This window comes from Peromyscus maniculatus, chromosome 2, assembly GCF_049852395.1.
Source record: "Peromyscus maniculatus bairdii isolate BWxNUB_F1_BW_parent chromosome 2, HU_Pman_BW_mat_3.1, whole genome shotgun sequence".
Lineage (NCBI taxonomy): Eukaryota > Metazoa > Chordata > Mammalia > Rodentia > Cricetidae > Peromyscus > Peromyscus maniculatus.
Window position 1 is genome coordinate 105,680,947 of NC_134853.1, and position 27,486 is coordinate 105,708,432.

Genomic DNA, 27,486 nt, shown 5'->3' on the forward strand with positions numbered 1-27,486 from the left:
TGTCCCACAGGGTTCAGCATGCTCTGTCACTGTTTGTCTTGGCCTTTTCTGTCTGTGTGTAACGACGCATAAATGAATGTGCTACATTTCCTCAGCAACAAGAGGAGGTCCTGTATGTCCCCTCCCCTGGTGAGCAATCAGAAGAGAGAGTGGGGTGTCATGGTGTTGTCAGGGACAGGCTGACAGTAGTACCAAATTAGGAAAAGGCAGACTGAGGATTCCTGGCCAAACTACATCACCAACGCTCAGCCAGCAAAATCAGTGGAAGTGTGTGTAATCCTGTATAGACTAGATGGCCCGTGCTCTGCCAGCAATGCAGGAAAGAGGATAATCAAGCGGGACATGGTTCTTTAATAAGTGTAAAACTAAACATCATCAGCATGCTGCAACAGAAAACCAGGGGCTGGAAGTGGTTAGTGTTGTGATTACAGAAAGGGCATCAGTATAGGATGTCATTGCTTTCAAGATCCAAGAAAATGTCTAGCATTCATTTTTATAAACAAAGCTGGAGCACACTGGAGTTATTTCTTATTTTAAACATATAGTCATACCACCTTTATTTAGAACATGGGCAAGGAGATTGGAATGGTATATAAACCCAGGACAAGAGTCGGTATTGTATGTTCTCAAGAGAGTAAAATGCAAGGCCCATTTTAAACAAATACAGGACTATTCAGCTCTGAAGCATTGTTAATCTTTTCATTAAAAGGCATGGTCGTTATGTTCCAAATCCTCCTTCCAAAGATCAGATCCAGATTTTCCAGCTAATGAAACAATGGAATCATTTCTACAAAAAAAACAGAAGAAAAACGCTAGACAAATATTCCAAACCAGATTATTACAGTTCCAGAAAGCAATGGATTTGAGAGGGACACACACACACACACACACACACACACACACACACACACACACACAAGCATGGAGAATATACACACTATCAGGAACATGTTAGAAGAAAAACTAATATACAAGTCTGTGAATGTGATACAACATAGATAAAACATCTCTAGAGTAAATCATTTCTGTAACTGCTACTGACTGATAGAGGTGTGTGTGTGTGTGTGTGTGTGTGTGTGTGTCCTTTCACTTCTTGGCATCAGTTAAAGAACCACAGTTGTGGCTTGTGACAGAGCCTGTGCATGCAGGTCCAGGGTGTTGCTGTTTGGATGGTTAGTGTATTAGGAACAAAAGGCATTTGATCTTCTCTCTTCTGCTTAAGCTCAAACTACCTAAAAGTAACTTTGGCTTGGCTTCCTGGTGAGAAAAACACTGAACAGTTGGAAATGTCGACTGAGCTTTAAATATATGCATGCCAGATCATTGTTATCAAGCAGGCTTTCCCTGGGGGTAAAACTCTCACCGACATCAGGGAGCCTTCTTTTCCTGATGCGTGTTTCTTTTGAACAAGTTTCTTAAGGGCAGAGGGTGGGGAAACTACAGAGAGGGGACCTATGATAGAAAACGCAAGGCCTGGCCTTTTTGTGCCCCCCCCCCCCCCCCCCCCGCACCACACACACTGTGTATGAGCCCATGAGTAGTGGGCAGGAGTATGACATTTTTTACTCATATAAATAAGATGTGTGTGTGGGTTGGGGGGAGGGTTGTTTCCCCCAAAGGCAAATCTTGTTGATGAAATAGTAAGCACAAATACAGAAATGTGAATGCTTCCTGTGCCCATTGGGAGCACACTGATGGGCAGAAATGTGGAATGAGGGTAAGGAGGATGCACTTCTCTGGGGACCTTCAGAAGAACTGAATGGTACACAAGCACAGTGTTTCATCGATGGATGATCACTGCCTCAAAGGACCAGAGAGACTTTCCAGGCCGTTCTTCACTAGTCATTGTGCACACACAATTTCCTCAAGACATGTTGACTTCAGGTGGTCTAAATAAGGAGAGGTGAATCATTCAACATTCAATGGCAAATCAATAGCAGGCATGCATAATTTTCATTGGGGTGTAAATGTGCCATAGTGCCTTATTATTAACCATTGAAAATCAGCTGTGGGACCAAGGAGTTATATGGTGGGCTGGTTTGCATCAGAGAATCTTAGCCAACTAGGACACCAAGCTCATACAAGCATCCACCAAATCAGTACTCAGTGCAAGGGAAAATACAGCTTCAGGAAGGCACCCCCAACTCCCTCCTATCCGGCCATCTTTCCCTTGTTTTTTAGACACCTGGCACCACTAAAATTGGCCCCACATTTATTTGGTAAAATTATGGCCCCTTACCAAAGTGCAGTAAATAAAGCATGCATTTCTGTTATGATTTGTTCAAGTTAAAGATGGAGACAGCTGACATACTGAGACTAGGTAACATGAGAAAAGTTTAATGAAAGGACTGATTCGGAAAGGTGTTTGCACATTATAAGGCAACTGCAAGAGACAGGACAGCATCCCAGGGGGATTACCACCAAAAAGTGACTCTGGCCTGAGCAGAGGGGAGAGAGGGGCTATCAGAACCAGAGGGAGATGACTGTGTGGGGGTCCAGCCAGTGAGAGTTACAGCCTTCAGTGTGTGTGTGAGGGGGCAGTGATGAGTTGATGGTGATTTCAGAAGTGAAGATGTAAGAGTAGACACATTGACTTCCCTCCCCTCTTCTCATATCTTACTTTTGCTCTTATTGGACAAACCCAATCCAGCAGTAAACCTAGATCAGGGTTAGGATCCTTATGGGCCAGATTTCCATGGCATAGGCAGGATGGAAAGGCATCTGAAGAGACAAATGACCACCGTGACCAGAGCAAGATCTCTCATCCAGTTGTGTTATCTTCTGCATTAGCCGGTTTCCCGTTGCTGAGACAAAATGCTGAAGATAAGCAACTTGGGAAGATTGGGGAAGATTCTGGCTCATGGTTTAGCCTATGGTTGCTCTGCCCAGTTGCTATAGACATGTTCAAGGTAGAACACATAGCCCAGGGAAAACCTTATCATCTCTTAGGGGCCAAGAAGCAGAAGGAAAAAAAGTCCATGAAGACAGAGGGATGAAACATACCCTTAAGGGCACAGCTAAGGTGACTTGCTTCCTCCATCTAGGTCCATTACCTAACGATCCTACCAACTCCAAACAATGGTTAGGATATGAATCCGTAAATGAATCCAGTGGTGAGCATGGAGCCCCCCCCCCCCCCGACTTAATCACATCCCAAAGGCTCAACCTGCGAGCACTGTTGCATTATGGATCAAGCCTACAACACATGAGCCTTGGGGGGGCATTTCAGATAGAAACCACGACATTTCCAGTTAGCTACTGACCTTTGACAAGTGATTTCTCCTGGTCCTCTTCCTGAGAGCATAGTCACTTGGATATCACTTCCACTCCACAGCACCAATACCCAGTCCAACTCTAATAAAGGGGATACTTAATGTTCTGGCTTTTCATAAGCATGACTTCACGTGATATTCCCACTTAATGCTTCTTAGCCAAATGGTTTACTCAACAATGTACATCTGTAGCATGTTTTAATACTTCATGTTTCACACTTATTATTTACCAAGATATAATTTTAGAAGCTTTATTAAGATACAGTTTTCATGCAATAAACTATATATATATATACATATAAAGTTTAAAATGTTATAAAATTTTGAGATGATAGACAATCACAATACCATTGGCACATTAAGATAATAAGCATGCGCTGGGCGGTGGTGGCGCACGCCTTTAATCCCAGAACTCGGGAGGCAGAGCCAGGCAGATCTCTGTGAGTTCGAGGCCAGCCTGGGCTACCAAGTGAGCTCCAGGAAAGGTGCAAAGCTATGCAGAGAAACCCTGTCTCGAAAAAAAAAAAGATAATAAGCATGCATACTATCACCCTTGACTTTTCCTATACTTTATTATGGCCCTTCCTCTCCTTTCCCTGTGTTTCTTCCTCGTCCATTGATAAGCTTTCCACTACTATGCATTAGACTGTAGTTGTTTGGATTCTATAGAAACAGAATCACATGGATTTTTTTTAAGTCTGGTTTCTTTCACTAACCGTAATTTGTGATTTAGCCATGATATAGCATATATCAGTATTTTTCTTATAAAGCTGAATAATTTTTTCATTCTGTGGATAAACCATAGTTTGTTAATACATTTGTTAATCCATCCAGATGTTGATAGGCCTTTGTCGCCCCTGCCCTGTTTTTTGATTATAATAAATACAGCTCCTGAATATGCATGGCAACATATGCATATACACCTTTTGACTGCAGAATAACCAGGTCACATAAGAGATGTGTGTATTTTTTTAGGGAACTAACACACCATTCAAAAGTGGTTGCACCACTTTGCATTCCCATCATCAGTATATTAGAGCAACATATCAGATTAGAACTACTTAAAAGAGTGAATTTTGTAGACTGTGCTGACTCTGGAGCACCATGAAACCCTAGCAAGACCGTGGAAAACCAGAAGAACAAGGATTAAGGAAGAAGACAAGATTGTAGCCTGAATTTATTTGGGAGATGCCTGTCTCATAATTAATGCCCTTCTTCACGAGTATTTCATTCAGGTCATCTTTACATACTCATAATTATAAATGAAATGTTTTTAAAAATGTATCCTATATATACAATGGAATATTCTTCAGTCTTAAAATGGGAAAAAAATGACATTTGCTAAAGTATGGATGAATCTTGACAACCCAATCATAAAGAAAGTTATTATATTATTCCACTTCTGTGGGCTGCCTAGTGTGGTTAGATTCATGGGCACAGAAGGTTAAATGTTGCTAGTCAGCAGGTGGGCTAAGGGATAGAACAGGGAGCTCCTGTTTAGTAGGTAAAATTCTGCAGTTCTGAAGGTGGAAAAATGTTCTGGGGTTCACTGTATATCCATGTGGATACACAACACTACAGAGCTGGACGCTAAGACCTCCAGATGGTATACTGTGTTGTGTGTATTTCACTACAATAAAATAACCAAAACGAAATTAAAGCTATAATAGCTATCTATAGATACAGGAGGAATATGAAGCATCTTTGAAACTGATATTAATAGTCACTTGGCCTGAACTCTGTTTCAGTTTACATCAGTTTGCTAAAGTAGCTCACATTATCCTACAAGGGCAGAGGCTGTGCCAAGAATGTTAGGGGAAAACACATAGAAAACCAATAGTAGGGTTTTATGGAATATTTAAAATACACAAAATAATAATGCCCAGAGGCGAGTAAAGAACTAACAGATTCAACAAAGAAAGGAAAAACTAAACCCTGAAGCTGAACAATGTTGGCTCTGGGGCTTTCTATGGTCCTTTTGCATTTTTACCGGCTCCTGTTTGATCTATCTATGACACCTGCCTCAAGTGTACTGTGAGCTCCCTCACATCACTCCACTGCTTCATGGCAAAGGCTTTGACTGTCACCACAAGCTCCATCCTCCTCGGTACAGGTCGCGCTGCCTGCCCCTAGCAGTTCCCCTGCAAGTAACTTCCTGGTATCTTGCAAATATTCTTCCCTCCATTAGGAAGACTCTCCCACAACCTGCTCATGTGAGGATCCAGGTTCTAAGTCAGCTGTGACTGCCCTTCCTCAATAAGCGTCTTTAGTTTGTGTAACTGATGTCATATAAGAGGCTATGGTTGTAGAATGCCTTTACAGAATGCTACAAAGTATATTTCTGAGCCACATTTACATTTATGGAATTAAAACATGACTATATGAAAATGAACATAATTTTAACATTCTTTTCTAATAAAGTTCTATGGGCATTTGGAGTTGTTTTTTTTTTTTTTAATTTTATTAACTTTAAAAGTTTTTACTTTGTAAAACTGTGCATTGATCCTAGAGCCTTGAACTTGTGGCCTTCCTGTCTCAGCCTCCTGAGTAGCTGGGACTATGTAAAAGCCTGACCCACCAGTCGGGTGGTTACTTTTCCTGGTTTGGCTTGGGCAAGCATCCACTCTACCACTGTGGTCCACCCTCATTCCCATGGAGGTTCTGAAGATACTTCTCAGAAGAAAATAAGTTGTCATCTCAAATTATGGCTCCTTGGTAAAGCCGACGAATCTGTGTACTGTGGAAGAGGCTGCTGAACTTTACCTACTAACTGCTTACTGCTACTATAAAAAGTTCTCTAAAAGGAATGCTGTTAGCAGATTAGAGCCATTTATTTAAAAGAGTAATGTCCATAGACTGCGAAATCAACCACTCATTCTGTAGGACAGTGAAACCCCAGGAAGGTAGTGGAAAATCAGAAGAGCAAGAGCGAGGATTAGTGTGGAAGACAGCATTGTAGCTAACACTTATCTGGGGGACACCTGCCTCATGCTTAATGCCTTTCTTCAGCAGTATTTCATTCAGTTCGTCTTATCTGGCCATACTACTTTTCTAGAAAATAACTGTTAAAAATCTCAATGGCTGCTTCTGCACGGTGGGATGGATGTGGTTTAATGTGTTTTCATTCACTGGTTTTTGAATTTCATGTTCCCACTGTGCCTGTCCCCGGACTTGGCTTATTTATCCGCAGGGCATGACTAAATGGGAGCACTCTTCTTTGGGTGTGGTTTTCCTTTCTCTGGATGAACTTCAAAAGGAGCAGCTCTTGGGAGCCTGGGGTTGAGTCCTTCTGTAACTATGACACATTGGAACAAAGACACTTACCACTTCAAGCAGCTACAACGTTTAGAAGAGTAAGGATTAGTAGTTAATGTCACCAAAGGAGGGGTTAGCAAGAGGATTGATGACGGCTGATGATTCTGAGAATCTTGGCTGACTATTTAGGATAATTTTACACAAAGACAGTATGACCAGTAGGTGCTCTGAACATTTTCTGATGCCTCCCGAAATAAAATCAGAAGGAGGTTCCTTATTGTTGGTTGAACAACTAGTGAGTAGCAGACATCCTATAGCCCTTATCTCACTAAATCCTCCAGATTTCTTCAGACCTGACACCACTATTCTACTGGATTTTTTTTTTTTAAAGAGACGAAGTAAAGTACAAGAAATGTAGGTGAGTTAATCTCCTTAGAGGTAGAAGAATAATTTGACCCAAAGCTCTCTGATCCAACACTTTTCTGCTTTACTATAATGTTACCTCCTCTTTTATATGTCTACTGGGGGCCATGTGAATGTATATGTATGCTTTAAGTTCCCATGGTGACTACAATGTTGAGTGGAATTTGAGGACAGTTTTCTATCGCCGAGGACAAGCATTCAGCTGAGGTCTGAGGGATTTAATGCCTGGGTACTGCCAGAAGTGCTGCACAATATTTATATTGCAAGAGGCAAACACTTGGAATGGGCCATCCTTAATACCACGGAATTTATAACCCACGGTGAGCTCCACTCAATGAAGAGATATTCCTGGGAGAAGCCCAGAGCCTCACACGCTGCCCTCAAATCACCACAGAGGCAGATTGCTTTACATATGCCCTTCCCTGCCCTGCTCTATGGCTGCATTCTTCAATTCTGGATGTTCCCCCTGCGGTTCTGGCATCCCAAACTCTAACGATTCCTTAGCCTACCATCAGCTTTAAAAGCAATTTTACATTTATTGGAATTTAATAAAAAAGAAATAAAAGGAACTGCTAAATTTTAGTAAATAATGCTTCAAAACACTTGGCTCCTTAAAAATTATTTCCCATGTTTAACTTATGAAAAGCTTTGGAACCATGGAGGATTTTTGGTTGACTATTTTCAAACAAAATCTACATTTATTAGTGGACCTTGTTCGTGGTTCCAGGTGACTGCTCCCCTGCTCTTCACTTTGTGCTTAGACTGCCAGTGTCTTCAGACAAGGATGCCATAGCTCACTGGTGATGGTTCTATCTTGGCAGTTGAAAGTGGCCACCTTAACAGTCCAAAGTGGCCATCTTGGCAGTCCGAAGTGGCCATCTTTTCTTCAGTTCACGGAGATGACCTTTAATCTTGGTTACATTTGGACCATTTCTTCCCTCCCATTTTATTTTCCTCTCCCAGGGGCGTCTGGTTCATAGCTAAGAAGCGCCTGCTCAGTTGACATGCCTACTGGTATCTCTTCACTTTTTCAAGCAAGCCTAAACCAATGTTAGCTTGTCTCTTCTTTTCCAATTGATGTCAAATATGTCCACTCTATTATGCAGTCCTTCCCAACATTTAATCTGACTTCTTAAACACAGCAGTCTGTTTTTGTACAGATGTACAGGAATTCTTCATTTCCTATCCGCTGATTCCTGTGGGGTCAACTTGTTTTGTTTGCTTGATGCTCTTTCGTTGTCAAATTTCCTCTGTGACGAGTGGTCCTTTCCACACCAATGAAGGTCTCAGTTGACTGGAACACGGAATGCCCTTTTCTCTACGGTCTGGCCCTTAGGTAGCTTTCTCCAGCACCAGGCTCTTGAGTGAGTCTCTGACCAATAGGTCTTCAAGATCCTTCTGAGTCTGTGCAGAGACGAGGGGTCACCCTTGCCTCCCCAATATCTTCCCCTACAGTACAGATTTTACCTCTCTATTCTATTTGTCAGCATTTCTCACACTGTTTCCAGTTGAAATATTTTTCTGGTCTCAGCTTTGTGAGTTTACGGCATTATTTTTGTTCATGATCTTCACCAACTGTCTTTGATTTAGGGTAGGAACTGCTTTAGCGGACAGTGTTCTGTATTCTTGTATTCTTCTTCCTTCTTTTCTTTTCCTGTCCTTTCCCTCTCCTAAGGGCTTTGTCATCAGCCTCTCTCAGGCATCACATGGAGGAAGGGATTCACTATGAGCCAGTTTACTCCCCCCATGAACACTGGGGTTTCCCTCCTCCACCACACTTGGATGGATTCAGTGAAAATCCTGGAAATCTGCTTGTGAACTTCACAGTGCTCTGTAAGAGGGAAGCTGACTGCTATTAAGGAGTCAAAGGATTAGCAGCTTTTGCAAAGCATTTTCTGGGAGTTTTCAGGAAGAAAAAGGACATAATCATTATAACCAATACTGCCTATCATCTTCAACTTTAAAATATCGTCAGCATCAATTCCCAAATTCAGTTTGTGTTTCCATTATCCAATTGAAATACTTGATAAACCGGATTCACTGCAGTAATTGCAGACTGTGTCTAGGCAAGACCTCATCAGCCCTGCTTAGGAAGCTGGCAAAACTAGAACTCTCAGAAAACTGTTATCTTGTCTATGGAAGCCATGTGCAGAGGAGTGCCTGACATTAATATCTGAGGTTAGGCCTGTCTCACTTTTTAACAGCTGACATTGATTGAGTGCAAGGTAAAAGCTAGGTACCTGTTTCAAGTACTTTACAGTTATCGAGTTTGAAATCCTCACACTAATTCCTATAGGTCAAGGATTGTTTTCATTGTTTACTAAGAAAATCATGGCATAGAGACACTCGTGAAAATCTGTCCGAACATCTAAGCAGTAGAGGTTGCAGGGAGACTTGAACCCCTGAACCTTGGGTTATTGTGCTTACCGCCTCCCATTATGCCCATCAGATACATGTTATACTAGAAAACCTTCATCTCTTAGTGTAAACATGAGCTCACCAAGAGACAGCAGCACAGTGCTTTAAAACTAACTTGTTAGAAGAGACTGCCTGTAGGGTTTAAAAGATAAATCATGTATAGCTGACACTTACTATGCCTCCAACAGTCGTACTCCATCTTAAATTGAATACAAAGCCCACACAAACCACCTCTTTTGTTCATAGCTCAAATTTCTTCCCAAAGTAATAGTTAATGCTTGTTAGGCTCTGAAGTAACCAGTGTTCTACCGGTCACTCTGTGGGCATTATTTTATGAAAGGCAGCAAACATGAACTGAACACTCCTGTCGTGGACCTGTTATTGACGAGGACATCTGTTTAGCATGGCCCAGCTCCTGAGACAGTTAATAGTCCTGTCAGCATTTGAAGCTGAGTCTATCTCTAGACTCCTGTGGTAGACAGATTTTTAGATGGCTTCTGACCTTTGCTCTCTGGTGGTACTCCCAGGACTGGGATAGATCACATGGTGTGCTGGTCAGTTTTGTTTTGCTTTGTTTTTTGTCAACTTGACACGAGCTGGAGTTATCTGGGAAGAAAGGACCTTAATTGAGGGATCGCCTCCATCAGATTGCCCGTAGGCAAGCCTATGGCTGCAACCGGAAGATTTCTTGTGTCCCAGCCTGCAGGCAGTCAGGACAAATCTCTCCCACTCGCACCCCCAAGTAAACACACAGAGGCTTATATTAATTATAACTGCATGGCCATGGCTCATGCCTTTTGCTAGCTAGCTCTTATATCTTAAATTAGCCCATAACTATTAATCTATGTATTGCCACATGGTCTGTGGTTTTACCTGCGTCCCATTACATGTTGCTCCTTGGGTGGGTGGCTGGCTGGCGTCTCCCCCAGCCTTCTTCCTGTCTTTCTCTTTGAATTTCCAGCCTGCCTCTAAGCTGTCTTACCATAGGCCAAATAGCTTTATTTATCAACCAATCAGAGCAACACATATTTGCAGCATACAGAAAGACATTCTCCCATCATATGGCAGCATTTTTTTTTTGTTTGATTAGTAATTGATGTGGGAGGACCCAGCCCACTATGGGTGGTGCTACCCTTGAGCAGATGGTCCTGGGAGGTTTAAGGAACGGAGCTGAAAGCAAGCCAGTAAGCAGCTCTCTTCCATGGCCCCGGCCTCTGTTTCTGCTTGAGTTCCTGCCCTGACCTTCCTGGATGTTAGATATTGATGTGGTAGCAGAAGGTCAATAAACCCACTCCTCCTAAGTTGTTTTCGGTCTTGGTGTTTATTACAGCAAGAGAGAAACAAACTAGAAAACATGGAACAGAAACTTCATTTAAACTTATTTTTACACAATATGTTCTGATCATATTTTTCCCCCTCTCCCAACTCATCCTGGATCATTCCCACTTCCCTACCCACCCAACTTTATGTTCTCTCTCTTAAAAAAAAAAAGCTATCACAAATGAAAACCAAAAAAAAAAAAAATCCATAAGACAAAAAATACAAAATGGAACAAAAAGCCTGCAACAACAACAACAACAACAACACATGGGCTCTATTTTGTGAACAGGAACTTTGCAGATATTAAGGGAGATGATCTAAATGTGACAGAGTTCCATAAGCCCTTCGAAGACATGAGTGTTTCCTCGGGCTGTTTGCAGAGGCGGTCACAGAAATTCGGGGGGGGGGGCAGGGGAGAAGAACTTCACTATGGCTGCCTTAAAGATGGAGAGACACATGTGAAGGAGAGTGAAGAATCTAGAGGAGTTGACGATGACATCAGCTGACTGGCAACTTGGAATCTCAGACCTATGGTCCTTGGGAAGCTGCCACCATGATTCTGGTCTTGTAAGACTCGGAGGAGAGGCACCCCAAGATGAGCCATTGGGCTTTTGGTGTAGAGACATGGCTTCTCTGGTAAAGTCACGTGTTCGTGCTAGGAAGATGAAGGTCACAGAGACCCCACACCTAGGGCTCTATATCTCACCTCCTTCCTTCTCCCTATGACCCCTCATGTTTCTCCTTGCTTCTGACAGTTCTGGTCTCTCTCTGTGTATTGGATGTACTCATTTAGCTCAGGATGGGTAAGAATGCTGTGTGCCCTCTGCTGAGAGTTCTTCTCCACCCTTCAGAGTGGGCTTCAAAACGATTCCTCATGAAGACTTCTCTGATTGGGACACATGCTTTCACAGGATTTTCCATAGGCTTTTTTTAGCTCTTTCCCTATGTGCACATACATTTGTGTGATTTCCTTTAATAAGGGTATCTACTGGTTTCCCTGAATCTTCAGTCATTTGTGCTGCCCACAGGCATCAGAACAACTCTCTCAATATTTATTTTTATATCCAATCTGCTATTTTTCTCTTTATCATAGGTCTTCTCTACTTAGACTCTATGTTTGTTGAGGACAGGGAACAAATTTGTCTCTATTGCCTCCTCAACATGCTGAGACTTCTACACCAATCCCACGTTTTCACACAGGCTCTGGGCATTGAACTTGGGTCCTCATGCTTGTGCGACAAGCGCCTTACAGACCATCTCCTCAACCCCCACAGAAGTCTGAAAGGGTAAAATAAGGCGCAGATGAGGGGCCAGGGCTACTGCCCTGCTCTGGATGCAGATTGTCCTCCAAAGGGTCACATGTCGAAAGCTTGATTCCCAGTGTGCAAGGAGGTAAAACGTTTAGAGATGGGACCCAGTGGAAGGTGCTCAGATCACCGAGGGCAACAGGGGTTGCACATGGCTTCCCAGAGTGACTTCTCAGAGACGTTGTTTCCAAAGAGCAAACCTTTGCTCCAGAATCTCTTCCCCTTGCACATACAATACACTCTGGTGTGTCAGAGCAGAGGAGGCCATCAACAGAGGCCGAGCCAATAAGACACTTGACGCTGAACTTTCGGTCTCTGAAACTGAATTAAATGAACTAAATATAAGTCCATGTATTTGTTTGTATTTATTTATTTGTTTTTTAATCCAGCGTCTACTTATTAGCCCAGGCTGGCCTTGGACTCAGGATCCAGCTGCCTCATCTCCCTTATGCTAAAATTACAGAAATGGTCCACCAAGTTCTGCTACCTTCTTTCTTTATAAATATTCAAGCCTGGGTGTTTTGTTATTGCAATGGAAAACAGACAAAAATAGAAACCAAAGGTGAGCTGAGCTGGAACCATTATTAACTTCTCATTAGCTATTTGTCCAATTAGATTTGGAAAGTAGAGGTATATGAAGGATATTATTTTTCCCTGTTATGTACTTATGACTGCTGAATTCTGCAATATTATTTTGGAGTTATTATCTCATGGAAGTGATTTATGATTCTTAAAATCTGTAAGATTCATACTTTTTATAATATATTTTGCTTACTCATAGGGTAGGAAGATACAATAGTGGCAGTTAGATGAATTTTTATTAAATAACACTGCTTTTCCTCAATCCATACCCGCAAATTGTCAGTAGGGCTCATTAAGAATATTATCCTACTATAATATTAATGGCAATATTAAAATACTGATGAATATTAAATGTGATGAAATAAGAATAAATTGAAAAGTAAAAAATACCATACTAATTTCTTTATATTTTAATTTAAATGTATAGGTGTTTTACCTGCCTGTGTATCTGTGTACCACATACATGCCTGGTACCTGCAGAGGCCAGAACAGGGTATCAGATCCCCTGCAACCAGAGTATTGACAGTTGAGAATGTGGAGCTAGGAACTGAACCTGGGTCCTTTGGAAGAGCAGCCAGTGATCTTAACTGGCTCAACTGTCTCTCCAGCCGCTTTTTAAAAAGTAATCTATTGTAATTACGTTCATTCGTATTTGTTTGTGTGAGTTTATGTGAACCACATGCATGCAGGAGCCTGCAGAGCCCGGAAGAGATATTAGAACCCCTGGAACTGGAGTTACAGGCAGTTGTGAGCTGCCAGGGGCTGAGAATTGAGCTCTGGCCCCCTGAAAGCAGAAAGCACTTTATAACCATGGGGTCATCTCTCCACCCCTCATGTTTCTATATTAGCGCTAAAGGCATAGGGAATTTCATTTTCTGTGCTTTATCAGGCCGGTTCACCCTTTCCATCAGTTTCAAATTTCCCTTATCTATACTACCTTTTGCCAAAGCAATTCTCAGCATCTTCCTATTTTTCTCTTATGTCTCTTTGCTCAGTTTCCTCAAGGAACACCGACCCGGATGGAGTCTCTACTCACTCTGACTGCCGTGTCTTCAACAGATGGGAGAGACTCGACTTTTTTCCTAGTAGGAGACAGATAAATCAGAAGGAGCTGCTTATTTGCTTGGTCCCACAGACCCTTCCTGTGCAGTGTGCAACTGTGAGACTCCGAGACTGTGTCCTGACCTAATGTCTGATAGTGATCAGGAAATGCACAGACTGATGGACGCCATTGTCTTCCCAGCATTGACTCAGTTTATGAAGCCTGGCAAACTGGATTCAGCCAATGGTCAGATGTTGACCTTGAACTCCCAGAGTGAGCGCTCCCTTTGTCAGTTCAAGAGTGCCCTTTAGACGGTTTGGGTTTTAAAACCCCAAACCCAAGTCCAGGGGTTACCACAGCTGCTTTACACCAACGGAAAGGGATTTCTTAGAAGTACTGCGGAAGGAGATGACAACAGCTAGGAGCTCAGGAAGATTCTGGAAGGAAACTAGAGAGACCTTTGGGACTTCCTTCTCTCCCCTCTTGTCCCTGCTTTCTGAGCATCTGCTTCCATCACCATTACCGGCCTGCCTTCCCTGCTTTCCAGTCCAAGTGGAGAGAACTGCCTTGCGCACGGCCTAACTGCCATGGTTTGGGTTCGACACGTGAGAAGTGCCTAAACTGTTGGTTACGCTTTCAGTTCTGCCTTCTCTGGGAACTGATTTGACTGGCTCGGGTTGTGTCTGGTGTCCTCCTTCCGCTCAACTGATGGAGGTCCATGAGATAGGCATGCTGTATGGTATAGTTGCTAGGGTGGATCTAAGCTTGGAGAAGCAGGGTTTGAGAAGACTAGGCAGACAGGCAGTGGGTGCCAACAACATGAACTCCAGGGACCCCGATAGGAAGCCTACAAATTCCAGGGGAGAGTCAAGGGGTGGCTGCTTCTAGCCAAACAAGCCTTGCTTTTCATACCAACATTGCCCATAATGCCGTGAAGATCCTGATGGGGTAGGTGAGAGGGTGGGTAGAGTCCTAGCCCAGTGACAGGATTTGGCTGGTAGAACAAAATGCATCGGATGTAGAAAATAAGGAGAATGAGAGTGGGCCCAAAAAGGGGCCCTGCATGATCTCTTCAGTGTTTCCTGGATTCCTCTACCCCCCGGAACCGGCAGCCCACATCCGGGCATTTTCATTCTTCATAGTACTTTGAAGAAATGTTTCAGGGTAAGTGTGGAAGGCTCAGAGAGAGGGAGAACTCATAAGTAAGAAAAGTAAATATATACTTGTTAAGTTGTAGGGCATGGTCAAACTACCCGCTGGTTTAATTTTCTGTATGACAACTTGCTTGTGACCGCTCCGCCTTCGGTTGTGAGTTCCTTGCTGTCCCCATCCCACTGTGGATTGTAGAAGACGGTTGGACTGAATGTACGAGCAGTCGTGCCTTTCCCCCTGTATCCGTACGAACAAAACCTGTTGAGTTTGCCTGGACCTTCTCTCTCTTTAACCTCCGCTCACAGAGTACAGACTTCTTTGGAACATGTTAAACTTGTGCTTAGCCTATGAGGATAACCATTTCAAGCTTACATGGAGAAAAGTATCCTTTTAAGAAAATTTAGAATGTTTTGAGTCTTTGTCGTAAATCCGTAGAGAAACTGAAATCCAAGGACATCATACAGAAAGGAATAATGAGCAATGGCTTAATCCTGTTGAATCGTCATTGGGGTTTATGCTCTGCAAGAAATTAAGCCCATATCAATGCTCACTCTGGCTTACTGAACTAAAAAAATATGGTTCGCACTTGTTCTCTGTAAAAACATATTAGTGTCACAGCGCCTTGTAAGCAAAACATTCTGGGTTTGCCTTTGTCTTTTACACTAAAATCATAATCTCTGAACTATGTTATCCATCCTGTCGTCAGTCTAAGCTTTCCTTTTTAAGTAGAGGCAGTTTCACAATAAAAATAAGTAAGTGCTAGTAAAATTTCTTGAGACTGTAGAAAAATAAAAGACAGTTTTGGGGAAACATGGGCTTTTCAGCCCAGCAAATGTGTGGCATCTGAATTTCCGCAAAGGCAACAGCAACAGCCAAGGAGGGTTGGGATTTGCATCCTCTGTGAATCACTTAACTGCAAGGAGCCCTCCTTCAAGGAATTGCAAACTGCAGACTATATCAGGTTCAGTCTGTACTCTGTCCATCCGTCTGTCGTCCCCGTACACCCGCCCCCCCCCCCCCCCCCCCGCCAACACCCCATCTCACGTTGACAATATGTTGTGACTGCTGGTTTTTTTTTTTTTTCAGTGTCTGTTATTTTCTGCATTTTTCCTGCTTTTCTATTGATTCTGGAGACATGGGCCTTTTGCTCGCAGAACACATGCAAAGAAATATTTGTGGAGTAAAATGTTACGGCATAATAAGATGCCAGGACAATCTGACGGAAAGAAGCAAAAGTCACTTCACCGGTGGCCCAGATTTGATTCACAGAGCTGGCTGAGCTGGGATGCAGAGGCCTGAAAGCTGGCGGGAAGGAAAGCCTGCAGGCACGCATGCACACACTTCCCCAAGTCTTGTTCTCTGTAAAGAACAGCTATATGCTAAATTTCCATTCACGCTTGTATAGGAAGCTCTCTGTATTCAGTTACGGGATAATTTAGGAGTTCAGCTAATATAAACTGAGATAGATCAGCAACTGTATTAAATTATTTTGGTTTGTTAATAAAATCAAAACTTGCTAATTAACATGCGGCATTAATAAATCCAAAGAGCTAACTTCCCTTCAAACTGGAAGGTTTACCAAGAAAAGAGTGAACTTTGGTTTCTGGCACGTCTATTGGTCCCAAGTAGCTGAACTGCAGATCTTTAAATCGCCTTTTAGAAATAGTTGACTGTAAGCAAGACAGTTGGTGGCTACATTTTTTAAAAACTACTAAAGCCATTTTGTAAACTACGAAGTATATGCTTACTAAAGAGAAGGAGCGAGAGGCAGTGCTGCTGACAATATAATTTACAAAGTGGCCGTGGGGGCCTTGGGGACCGGAGCACTGGAGGGAAACTGGAGAATCTGGGTTCTCACTCCTTAGTAACCTCAGGGAAGTCGTGGTTCCTTTCCTCTTGGCTTGGTTTTCCTTTGGCGTGGAGACAGAGGCCGGGTGTGTGTGTGTGTGTGGGGGGGGTTAGCTAATGAGATGGAAGATGCTAGAAAGGTGTAGAATATCACAGCCTTTTCCATGACTGTGGTTTTACTTTTCATGAAGATTATTAACATTTGGCCAAGAATCATTACTTAACAATTTATTATCCTGTTCAAATCCAGGTAGGTTAAAAGTTTAAAGTTTTTATACTCAAAGTCGGGTCTCTTGTGCTTTATAGAAACCCCAGATGCCACAAAGTTTAAAAAAAAAAAAAAAAGCCCTCCTGAATTTCATTTGCAAAGCCTCTCTTCTGGCACACAGGCTCTGCATTAGAATGAAATATTCCATTGAAACGTCTGCTCTGGCACCGAGAACGGAGAAAAGTCTTGTGTTTGTGTACTCTGTGAAGTCGAACAACAATTTCCAACATATGTTAGGAGAGGCTGCCCTCTTTGGAGATGGGAAAACGGATCGCTCCAGAGGGGAAAGCAAGCCGAGCGCTGAAAAGTTTTGTTAATCTTTCACTGGTGAGGCCGAGCTGGGAACACAGCAGCCTGTTGGCTGTGGAGAAGGCTGGAGCCAAAAGACCCAGCCCACAGGAAATGAACGCTGTCCTCCTCAGCGAGGCTACTTAAGCAGAGAGAAAACATTTACAGTACTTGTAATTACGATGGTTTTCGGCACCTAACTTGTCATAAATCACATTTATAAAAGCCATCTTCGCACTAGTCAAATTTTGAAAGCTGCAAAATATATTCAGCTGGTGGGTAGTTTGAAATGGTGGTACATATGTTTGGAATAAATACATGTTATAATTATGGTTTTTAATACTGGGAGGTTTCTTATGAGGATTTATGCTCACATACTGATGATAATGGAGTACATTGTGAACATAATAAAGTGGTGATGGGTGGTATTTGTTCCCGCGTTCCTACAGAATACTACTTGCAGCTCTGAGGGGTATGTTCCTTTGTAAATCCCCATACATCAAGATAAAAATACATTTCTCAGTGTAGCTCCTGGAGCAGCTACCCAGAGAGAAAATACCTGCATTTCACAACCAGTTCATGGATCTTAAAACATAATTACGTCTTATTGCGTTGTTGATCCCAGAGCAGTATTTGAATTAAAAAGGAGCGCCAACAGAATTGGTGGAAAGCAAAAGAGCTCTATTTTATAGCCGAGTTCGTGATGGAGTGAAATCTAGTTTTAATAAAAGAGTAGTATCATAATAAGCAGACGAGTCTAACCGGTAATTAGAGTTTTTATTACATATGTATTACCTAACACTGAAGCCAATCCTACCAAGTAGAAAATAAAGGGGAGAGATGGTGATGAATTAAGGAGCTTGGCAGCATCAAGGAGAAATCTGAATTAACTCTGTGCCCAGGTCTGATACATAAGGTAATTGTATTTTGGTCAAGAGGGCAAGATCTGAGATGTCTGTCTCTATACTAATCTTTCATTCAAATATTTAATAAATACTTGTTAAGTACCTCCATGACAACCCCTAACCTAAATGCTGGAAACAGAAATACAAATTAGAGTCTAGTCCTTAGGAACTCCTGTCTTGGAGAAAACCAAATAATTAGAGCACAGTGTATTATGTGCATAAAGAGCAGCGTGAGTAACGAACAACTTTTGTCTTGACATGAATTCCGTGGTAAACACTGCAATAAAGGACACACTTTGTGGGGCTCCTGTTGCTGGCACTAGCCGGAGATTACAGCCGTCTAGGTAAAGAGCTTGGTCAGCACATACAGAGTGATACCCTATAGCTCTTGGTCTCGAGATGGCTCAGCCATTAAAGGCTAGGCTCACAACCAAAACTATTTCCTTAAACATTTAGAAAATGTAGAGCTCTGCTTTTTGTGGATGTATGTGTTCCACCGGATCCCTTTCCTATTTTGAAAGTTTGTATATTCAAGGAGAAAATGTGACTAGACTGCTGAGTTATCTGCCTTCCACGGGAATGCCAAGCATCCCCACAGGCTAAAAAGCGGTTGCAGGGTATGCTGTGAGGCTTCTTACCTTGTTACCACACACTGCTTCTGTGTCAGAAAAATCTATGGTAGCATTCTCACCCTACTGGCATCTGCTTTTCATATCTGCCTAGCTGTAAGCCTCTTATTCTTAGAATCATTAAAGTTAACATTTAATCCCAGCCCTCAGGAGGCAGAGGCAGGCCGATCTCTGAGTTTGAGGTCAGTCTGGTCTGCAAAGTGAGTTCCAGGCCAACCAAGGCTACATGTGAGACCTGTCTCAAAAAACAAAATGAACAAAAACAAAATTTAGCTCCTTTCTTTAGAACAGATTCTGAGTGGAAATGAGAGGAAGACCAGTATAAAAAAGGAATGATATCCTGGGAACCAGTGTGGGCTCATTGGACTGCAGACTCTGCAGATACGCCCCTTCTTCATGACTGACGTGGCTTGTGTGGATAGACCTTCATTCTCCCCAGATGAGTAGGCCCAAGACACACTGTGATGTTGATAGCAACACTCTTTGTTTAGGGCAACAGAACAGTTTCTTCCTTGTTTATTACACAAAGGGGTGTGTGTGTGTGTGTGTGTGTGTGTGTGTGTGTGTTGTGTATGATTCATGTGTATATATTTGTACATTGAGGATAGAGATCAATGTTGGGTGTTTTGTTCAATCACTGTTCAATATGTTTTTTTTATTTGATTCAGGGTCTTGCACCAATTCATCTCCGGCTCCCCAGCATTGGAGTTTCTGGCTCCTGCCACCTGCCTAGCTTTTTACATGAGTTCTGGGGTTTGTACTCAGGACCTCATGTTTGTGTGGCAAGCGTCTTATGAACTGAACCATCTCCCCTGGCTCCTGTACAAAGTTCACTAATAGACTATATGTTTAACTTTGAAGATCTTCATCAGCTCAAATGAATCTCACTGAAGTCCGAGGCTCTTCCTACCCAGCCACCCTTCCTCCCCCTATCTCTATCACAGGAGGCAGATCACACACCTTGTAACATGACCTTGGGCTATATGCTCCAAAGGAGGTGGTGCTCCCTGCCATTGCATGTGACCTCTTATAAGGAGAGGGAGAAGGGTCACATGCCCCTTCTTCCTGCTCCTGCCTGGAAGTGGATTCACTCCAATCAGATCAGAGGGTGACTTCAGCTGTCTACTCTGTTCTGTATTTGTGAGTTCATTTTGTTCGAGTCACCTGACAAATAGGCATTGAGATGGGGTGCACACAGTCACCCTCTGACAGAAGGACGATCATCCTGAGGAGTGGCTGGGATGCAGGCAATTCCTAGGCTAGGCACTGGTTTACTAGCAGCACACTGATGCATGTCCTGGTGAAGGAGAACAGTCTTGAATTTGTCATGTCTTAGGAGAGAAAGGGAGTCGCTCTGAGATGCATGATGGAGTTGCCGCTTATCTCCAGGCTTTCCTGCATGGGGTTAATAGAGTCTGAGGGCTGTTACTGGGGTTACAGGCTAAGTCTGAGAGCCAGAGACCTCTTTTCGTAGCTAGCAGAGACATCCTTATCTCCTTCAGTGGAATAGCTGTCATAACTGAGATAGGCAGATAGAAGAGCTGATGGATGGAACTGCTTGAACCCAGCGATGTTTGGTGTCTGAATGCTCAGCAAGGCAGCATGTTTGCTAAAGCCAAAGCTCAGATCAGGAGTTCTTGAGCCCTAAATATGGCATGGGAGCAACAGGCAGGGACATCTGGGTAGATCCCTTCAGCACGTAAACCCTCAGGAACCGCAGAGGTGCCTTTTTCCTAGTAAGAGGTGGCGCCTCTCACGCTAGAGCTGTGAGTAAGAGGTGGAGCCTCTTGGCTGGAGCTGTGGCAAGACTTCTTCCCAGAAAGGCAAAAAGCATCTGCCTTGGAAGCAGTCTTCATCTCCTTGTCACATTCCCAGAAAATAACTGGAGTTAAATTTTAGCATAATCAGCTAGAGATATGCTAGCCTGATAAAGGATGAAAAAGACTGCACACTGAAGAGTCTGTCTGAAGTAGCTAACATAAGCAGCAGTGGCTAGGGAAGGTCTCCTGAGATCTGGGTTGGTAAACATTTAATCAAGGGGGCAGAATACATAACCAAAGAAGCGAGAATCTGTTGATTTCAGGACACAAGATTCCAGACATTGGCAAGAACTCTAGGAAATAGGTATATTTGCTGCTAGTATGGCTCTCAGAAGCCTAGGAAAGGGATGGTGAGTGTGTTGGTGATGCTCGGCTGTCCCAGCTGATGATGGGGGAAGGGGCAGAGCATGAGAGGAACAGTCATGCTGGAATGGATAGCTCGTGTCCAGTCCAAGTCTTACTAGAAGACTACGTTCACGAGAGGACCCAGAGGACACACCACCTGCCAAGATCATTAGGAATGAGCTGGGGGGCATGGCGGCATCGCAAAATAGTCAGTGTGACAAGGCCCAGTGGGAAACTTGTCGGTGCAGTACGGGCCCCTGGGAATTTGGAACATGATTGTAACAACCACAGCAGAGGATTATACACGTTTTGATAAACCACCCCTGCAAGTAATGTCCTGACAGAGAAGAACTTAGCCATGAAAACGATTGAGTATGTATCTAGAGCTGCTCGATCCTAGCAGGTCTACCAGCTCCAGCCAGCGGTACTGCCTACTGGAAGATGGGAAGGGCCCAGCCAGGGTGAGCTGCATGGGCGGTGGCCCAGACCCCTTGACACTCACAGGAGTTATAATCGCCCCAATTTCTTGCTTCTCATATCCATAGTGGTGAGAGGAGACAGTCCCACACAGCCAGCTCTGGGAGAAAGGAAAGTCCTGATTCAGTATTTGAGAACAAGCCGGAAGTGAGTGGCAGCTGTTAATAGCTACATTCAGTGACTTGAAAGACAGGAGAAAGAAAAATGTCTTCCAATAGGCAGAAGTGCACCAAATGTGCCTGTTCATCTGGATGCAGTAAACTCTTATGTAGTGCTCAGTGAATGAATGAATGAATGATAGCTGAGTACTACTGAACCCTATTGGTCATTTACATAAGCCATGTGAATTGGCCAGGAGAGGAACGTGGATTAACAGAACTTGAGTGTCCAGGTTGTCTGCTCTCTAATGGGCATCGTACTTGACTAAGATAGAAAAGAACATTTTGACCAAGCTCTCTTCAGCTGATTACCAAAAGAGAGGACTCCGTGTGGCCTATCAGATCGTTCTTTCAACATGAAGTTGTTTCTGTTAGAAGGAAATACTCAAAGGGGTCTTTCTCTGCTTCAGAGTATGAAGTAGATCAAGCTGGGGCAAAAATAAAGGTGACATTGAAAACCAGTGAAGGAAACACCTTTCATGAGAATCTACTTCCTACAGCTCAGAGCAGTGTTCAAGACAACGACTGAAAGATGAAAGGGGGTCGTTTGGACTTTTAGAAGTCTCCTGCCTCAGACTCTTTTCGCAAAGTAAGTACAGATGGGCAGAGTCAATGGCACTTCTGTCTCCCCGAGGCTTTAAAGGGCATTTGGGGTAAATAGGTACCACTTCAGCAAGTTCTCACTCAGCGTTAGTCCGATTCTCTGCCCGCCCTTTAAAGTAGATGCTGCTGTGAAGAGGAAAGAACTGGGGTGCTGGGTCACTCATTTGCAAGGCAGTACACGCGGAGGAAAGCCTGTCTTTTAGGGAAATGTGGGTTCGCACTTCCAAATGCTGTGTCATGGAATACTACCACAGCCCTCTTCATTGTTTGTGCGGTTCACTCACACGTTAGAGACAGAAGTCTGCTCTCAGGACAGACTGAAAAAAAGTAGCCGCTGAAGGTGGCAATATAAATTGTCCAGTAACAAAACTAGTGCTATATCTGGTTAGAATATCGGCATAGATTTTTTTTTTTTAAAATCGTTGGTTAGACTATTCCTGAGCTCTGGATCAAAGTACCCCAGAGGGAACCAAGAAATATAATGTGAGTTGCAGAGTTATTTGTCAGCTGCTGCGAGAAGGCACATTTTGAATGTTTCGGGACTAGTGAGATGTAAGGAAATATTAACCAGCTGATGATTGAATCAGTTTTATTTTTAACGGCTGAGAGACAAGATTTACGGCCACTGATTCTTATCTTATTTCACAGTACCTTTGCCACAAATATAGCCAATAACTTGGTGTCATAAAATTCTAATGACTGCCTGAGATCCTTGGGGCATGCGCATATGAAATGACTCTCGGGGACCTCAGCTCTTCACTTGTTTTTCGTTTTGCTTCCGATCAAGGGAAGATGAAATGTAAGGACTGCCTTCTGTTTGACGCTGTAAATAAACACCTAACCAAACGGGCAATGTTAAACCCACTTGTGGTTCCAAGCCTGGTCGTATTTGCTGGAAAAAACCCAGAATAGTTCCATCTGGTAAATGGCCCCATCCGTTCTCAGTCCCAGTCAGCAGAACCTTTGTCCATTTCATGGTGAATGACTACAGCTCCAGTAGCTGAGGGGAGAGCACGCTCATTTCTCAGGGTACCGACGCCTCTGGTCCTCTTCTCAGAACGGTGTTCTCAATTCTCATTTAAAACATGCCTTACAAGAATAAAGTGAAACACAAAGGATTCAAAGACAACCAGTTACTGAAATGGACGTATCAAAATATCAGAAACAATTTTGTGACATTGTTCTAAGTATGCCTCTTTATCCATGCATTAGACAGGGAGGTCTAGCAGCAGGTCCAGTAACCACTGTCATTTCAAAAATAGCAAAGAATGAATGTAAGAATCGTTTGAAGTATCTGTAATTGCCATGGCATATCAGGCATGCTAGAAAACACCAGTGATTCCTATCAGTGTCAGCATCCCAGGTACCGTACATGCTAATATTGCTTAGACGCATAATTGAAGAACTACAACGTACCAGTTAAAGATTAGTGACTGTAGTGCTGTGCCAGCTATTCTGCGGAAGCCTCGGCCGGACACAGTGGAAGATAAGCAATAAACAAGGCACGTGTTTATTAATGTTCTAAAGGGAGTCTAAGCACTTTGGGGATGTCGAGGGATCTGCTTGTTTATTTTGCTTAGAGACAGTCTCACATGTAGCCCAGACTTGTTGCACAGAATCCTCCCAAGTACTGGGATTACAAGTGTGCACTTCCCTGTCTGGCTCTGAACCATTGTGTGATTTTCTTCTTTTTCTACTTCTAGTTCTTATGTTACCTAACAGAAATGACCTTTGGCCTTTCCTATTCCACCCAATAATGAAAATCCTCACACTGGCCTGACTGACAAAAATTGCTTTCATTTCTGTCTCCTATAATAGCCATGTCTCTCACTTATAAAAATGGGGGCTCTGCCCCAATGAAGACGACTACCATCCTCAAGTCAAACTGATCCCATGTAGGCCTAATCTCAACCTCACCTGAGTTGGGGCTCCTCCAAAGCAGAGGTCAGTCTGCCCCCCCAAGCTCACCGCAGATCCCTTTGACTAGAGACTGCCTGTTTCAAAGAGTGCCAGGTTACTTGAGGGCTTTTTATTTTATTTATTTATTTATTTTTGTACTATGTACTACTGTCTACCAGGGATAAAGCTGAGACCACCTAAATAACTTAAATAACTCTATGTGGTAGTCTCCATCTAACTTGTATTTAAGAGAAATATTTGGATGCTGAATGTATTTTTGCTTTAGGCTGGATCTCTTAGCAATTCCCAGATGAAATAGTTTATGTTACTTAGAGGAATCTTAAACATGATAAATGTGTCATACACGCATCTTGGTGTCAAGGATAGAATTTATCTAATATAAAAGCAGACAAGTTTAATAAACCACGTAAGTGTTACAAGGCATGCTTCAAACGGCAGTGAATTATGTTCCTATTTGTGGCTCGATGTATATGTTGTATCATTTTGAATATTGAATAAAAAAATTCTTGTATAAATAATGTAAAAAGGCTGATTTAAAGCAACAAATGCTAATAAACTCAGGTTGAGGGCTGGCAGGCCCTGTGCAATACATAGATTCTTTGGCAAGGTGTAACAGAGGAGGCGTTGAAGGTGGCTCTGGAGCCCCTTCCCTCAGCCAGGTTAGCAGCCTATCGAGGAGCCTCAGTTCTGCAAAGACAAGGCCGCTAAATCTGAGGATTGTACACCATCAACAGTCTTATTTGGTTTACAGCATTTGTTTTTAATAGCTAGGTCTTCCAGAAAACGTCTCTGTTTAAAAGGTCAGTCCTCTAGTTAGGTTTTCATATGTCATGTCTACAGACGTTGCTTACACTTCCGATGTCTCATTTCTCCAGGAAGTTCCCAGAAAGTAAGGTTATTTCGTTCGAGCCAATCTGACTTCTTTTTCGTAGTAGAACAATAACGCAGTTGTGTGTGGCGCTGGTGGGCAACTTGAAGCCCAGTTTCTCCTAACCACACTCTCAGGTATGGCTTGTTTCTTCTATAACTTCCTGAGAACGTGTAGTTAAGAAAACATCCAATTGGTGCTATGGATTTGAAAAGAAAAAAAGATCAAGAACAAAAGCTTTCATGGATCACAGGCAGCATTGAGACGACTTCAGAGAAACCTAGGATCGTTTTTTTTTTTTTTTTTTAATTTTGAGAGAACTGATTAGTAATTTTGGTTCTGTTGCTGTCTTGGTCCTATCATGAAGGACTCTGCCAGCAATGGGACCAGGGCTCAGCTTTCTAGAAATGCTGCCTCAGCTCCTACAACTTCGTGGCACACCCCGAAATTACTGAAGCTGTTAACTACCTTTAGATTGCAGGAACCAAGCTTTATTTGCATTGAACTTTTCATCTTTTGCTCATTCAACACAGTATTTGTTTCACTGTGTGGGAAAGCTTCAAAGCTTTGGCTCAAATAGCCAGACTCCAACTGAATTAGATCCTGACTTCACAAAACCCTAAATCTTTTCCATCTTAGCCTCAAATCGAGCAAAATTGAGCAACTTTATCTGAATGAATGGCTAGCAAGCATCATTAACCCACTTCCAGTCATTCTGAGGATGGAGTCTAGTGAGCCCTTGTCTGTACTAATGAGACCAGTGTTTTCGAGAAACAGGCAGACGGAACACATTTACTGAAGGGAGCCTGGCTTGGTAAGGGAGTCCCTTTGGGGAGCTGTATACTTGGCCCGATAGTGGTTTTATTTCCCAAAACATTTTTGGAACTTTTCTTTGGCTTTGAAAGAAAGAGAGAGGGAAAGAGAGATGGGGTGGGGGTGGGGGAGTGGGCACCAACTGGCTGCAAAGGTGAACAGGTCTTATTTCTTTAGAGCTGAACAGCTACAGTTGGAGCCATAAGGCCAGCTGAGGAAAAAGGTAACTATGTTCTCTACCTGAACTTGGTTTCAGTCACAGTCTCTGCGTGTTAATCTTTGGTCACTCCTTTATTTGGTCCATTTCCCCGGTATGTTTCTTAGACCCGGAGCCCGAAGCCAGACCACAGGGTGCATGGGGAGCACACCATTGGGACCTCTGGTTTTCCAGACCTAAGGGTTCTTCCCTGATGATATCTTTGGCTTGGCCTCATTCTCGGGATCCTGTTTCCAGCCCACAGTCCTTGCAAGATGGCTGCGCTGCGTGAGTCCGAGGGCTGTCTTTCACTTCCCTTGGCAGAGGGAGGACAGGGGTCACAGACAGAGCTTGGATGCTCCTGTGCAGCTTTGGAACTCTAGGCCCTCGGGCACTGTCATTCCCACACTGCTTTGGCATGTCTACTGAGCTGGGTGTTTATTTACCCTGCTGTTGTAACTGGTGAGACCCACAGTGACAGGAGCGAGGAGAGGCTTGCTGCCTCTTCAATCTCACTCCAGAAACAGGGCACGATTCCTTTACTCCAGCCCTACCCAGCCTGAGGAATTTCTCTGTGGCTAAGACAAAAGTTCAGTGGCGATAACTGCTCATCATCAGAGCGACTGAGTAGAGTATTAGCTTATTAGCTTTATACTGAGTTTATCAGGAGTTTTGACTTTTGCATCTTCAAAACTCCTCTCCCACTTCTCTGCTGTGAGTTTTAAGGTATCATTGAATAGCAGTTAGGAGCGTGGACTCCAAAGCCAAGTTGCCTAGTGTGAGCCACGGCTCGTCTTGTGTTCAAATCCAAAATGCACCACCCCCCCATACATGTGTGTTCTGAACATTTGTTTGTGGGCTGGTGGCACTACTTTGGAAGAAGCTTGGGGGTTTTGCAGAAGCTTTAAGAAGAGTCAGGCCTTCTACTTCTTGTCATGCTGTCTGCTTCCTGGTCTGTCATGACATAAGCAATGTCTACTTAATGTTGCACGAATCCTAATTGGTCTTATGATAAAAACCCAGAGCCAGATATCAGGGTGAAAGCTGAAAGATCAGAGAAGCAGAGCAAGGCACAGCACCACCTCTTACCTCACCAACTCCTCAGCTTGAAAGAGCCAGAGTTCCTGTCTCTTCCTGCTGTATATTCCTTTCTCTGCCCAGCCATATCACTTCCTGTCTCAACTGTCCTAGTGCTGGGATTGAAGGTGTGTGATCCCAAGTGCTGGCACTAAAGGTGTGTGCCACCACTGCCTGGCTCTGTTTCTCCTTTAGACTGGATTAATCTCGTGTAGCCCGTTGTGGCCTTGAACTCACAGAGATCCAGATGGATCTCTGCCTCTGCCTCCCAAGTGCTAGGGTTAAAGGCGTGTGCTACCACTGCCTGGTCTCTATGGTTAATCTAGTGGCTGGCTCTGTCCTCTAATCTTTAGGCAAATTTTATTTCTTAAGAGTACAAACAAATATCACCACAGCTCCCAGCACGATGCCTTGCTGGTCATGTAGATTAGAAACCTGTGTATGACTAAAGACTCCCTCCTCCCTCCAGGTGCTCCTGTCCATGTTTGTGGCCACAGGGA

General features: G+C 43.3%; 1 long non-coding RNA gene across 1 annotated transcript; it reads right to left on the reverse strand.

The window, feature by feature from the left end:
• Positions 1 to 521: 521 nt before the first annotated feature.
• Positions 522 to 17,083, reverse strand: LOC121827277 (uncharacterized). Its single transcript, XR_013049180.1, has 2 exons — positions 13,614 to 17,083; positions 522 to 787 (listed from the first exon to the last, which is right to left on the reverse strand). It is a non-coding gene; the product is annotated as an uncharacterized LOC121827277 (long non-coding RNA).
• Positions 17,084 to 27,486: the final 10,403 nt, after the last annotated feature.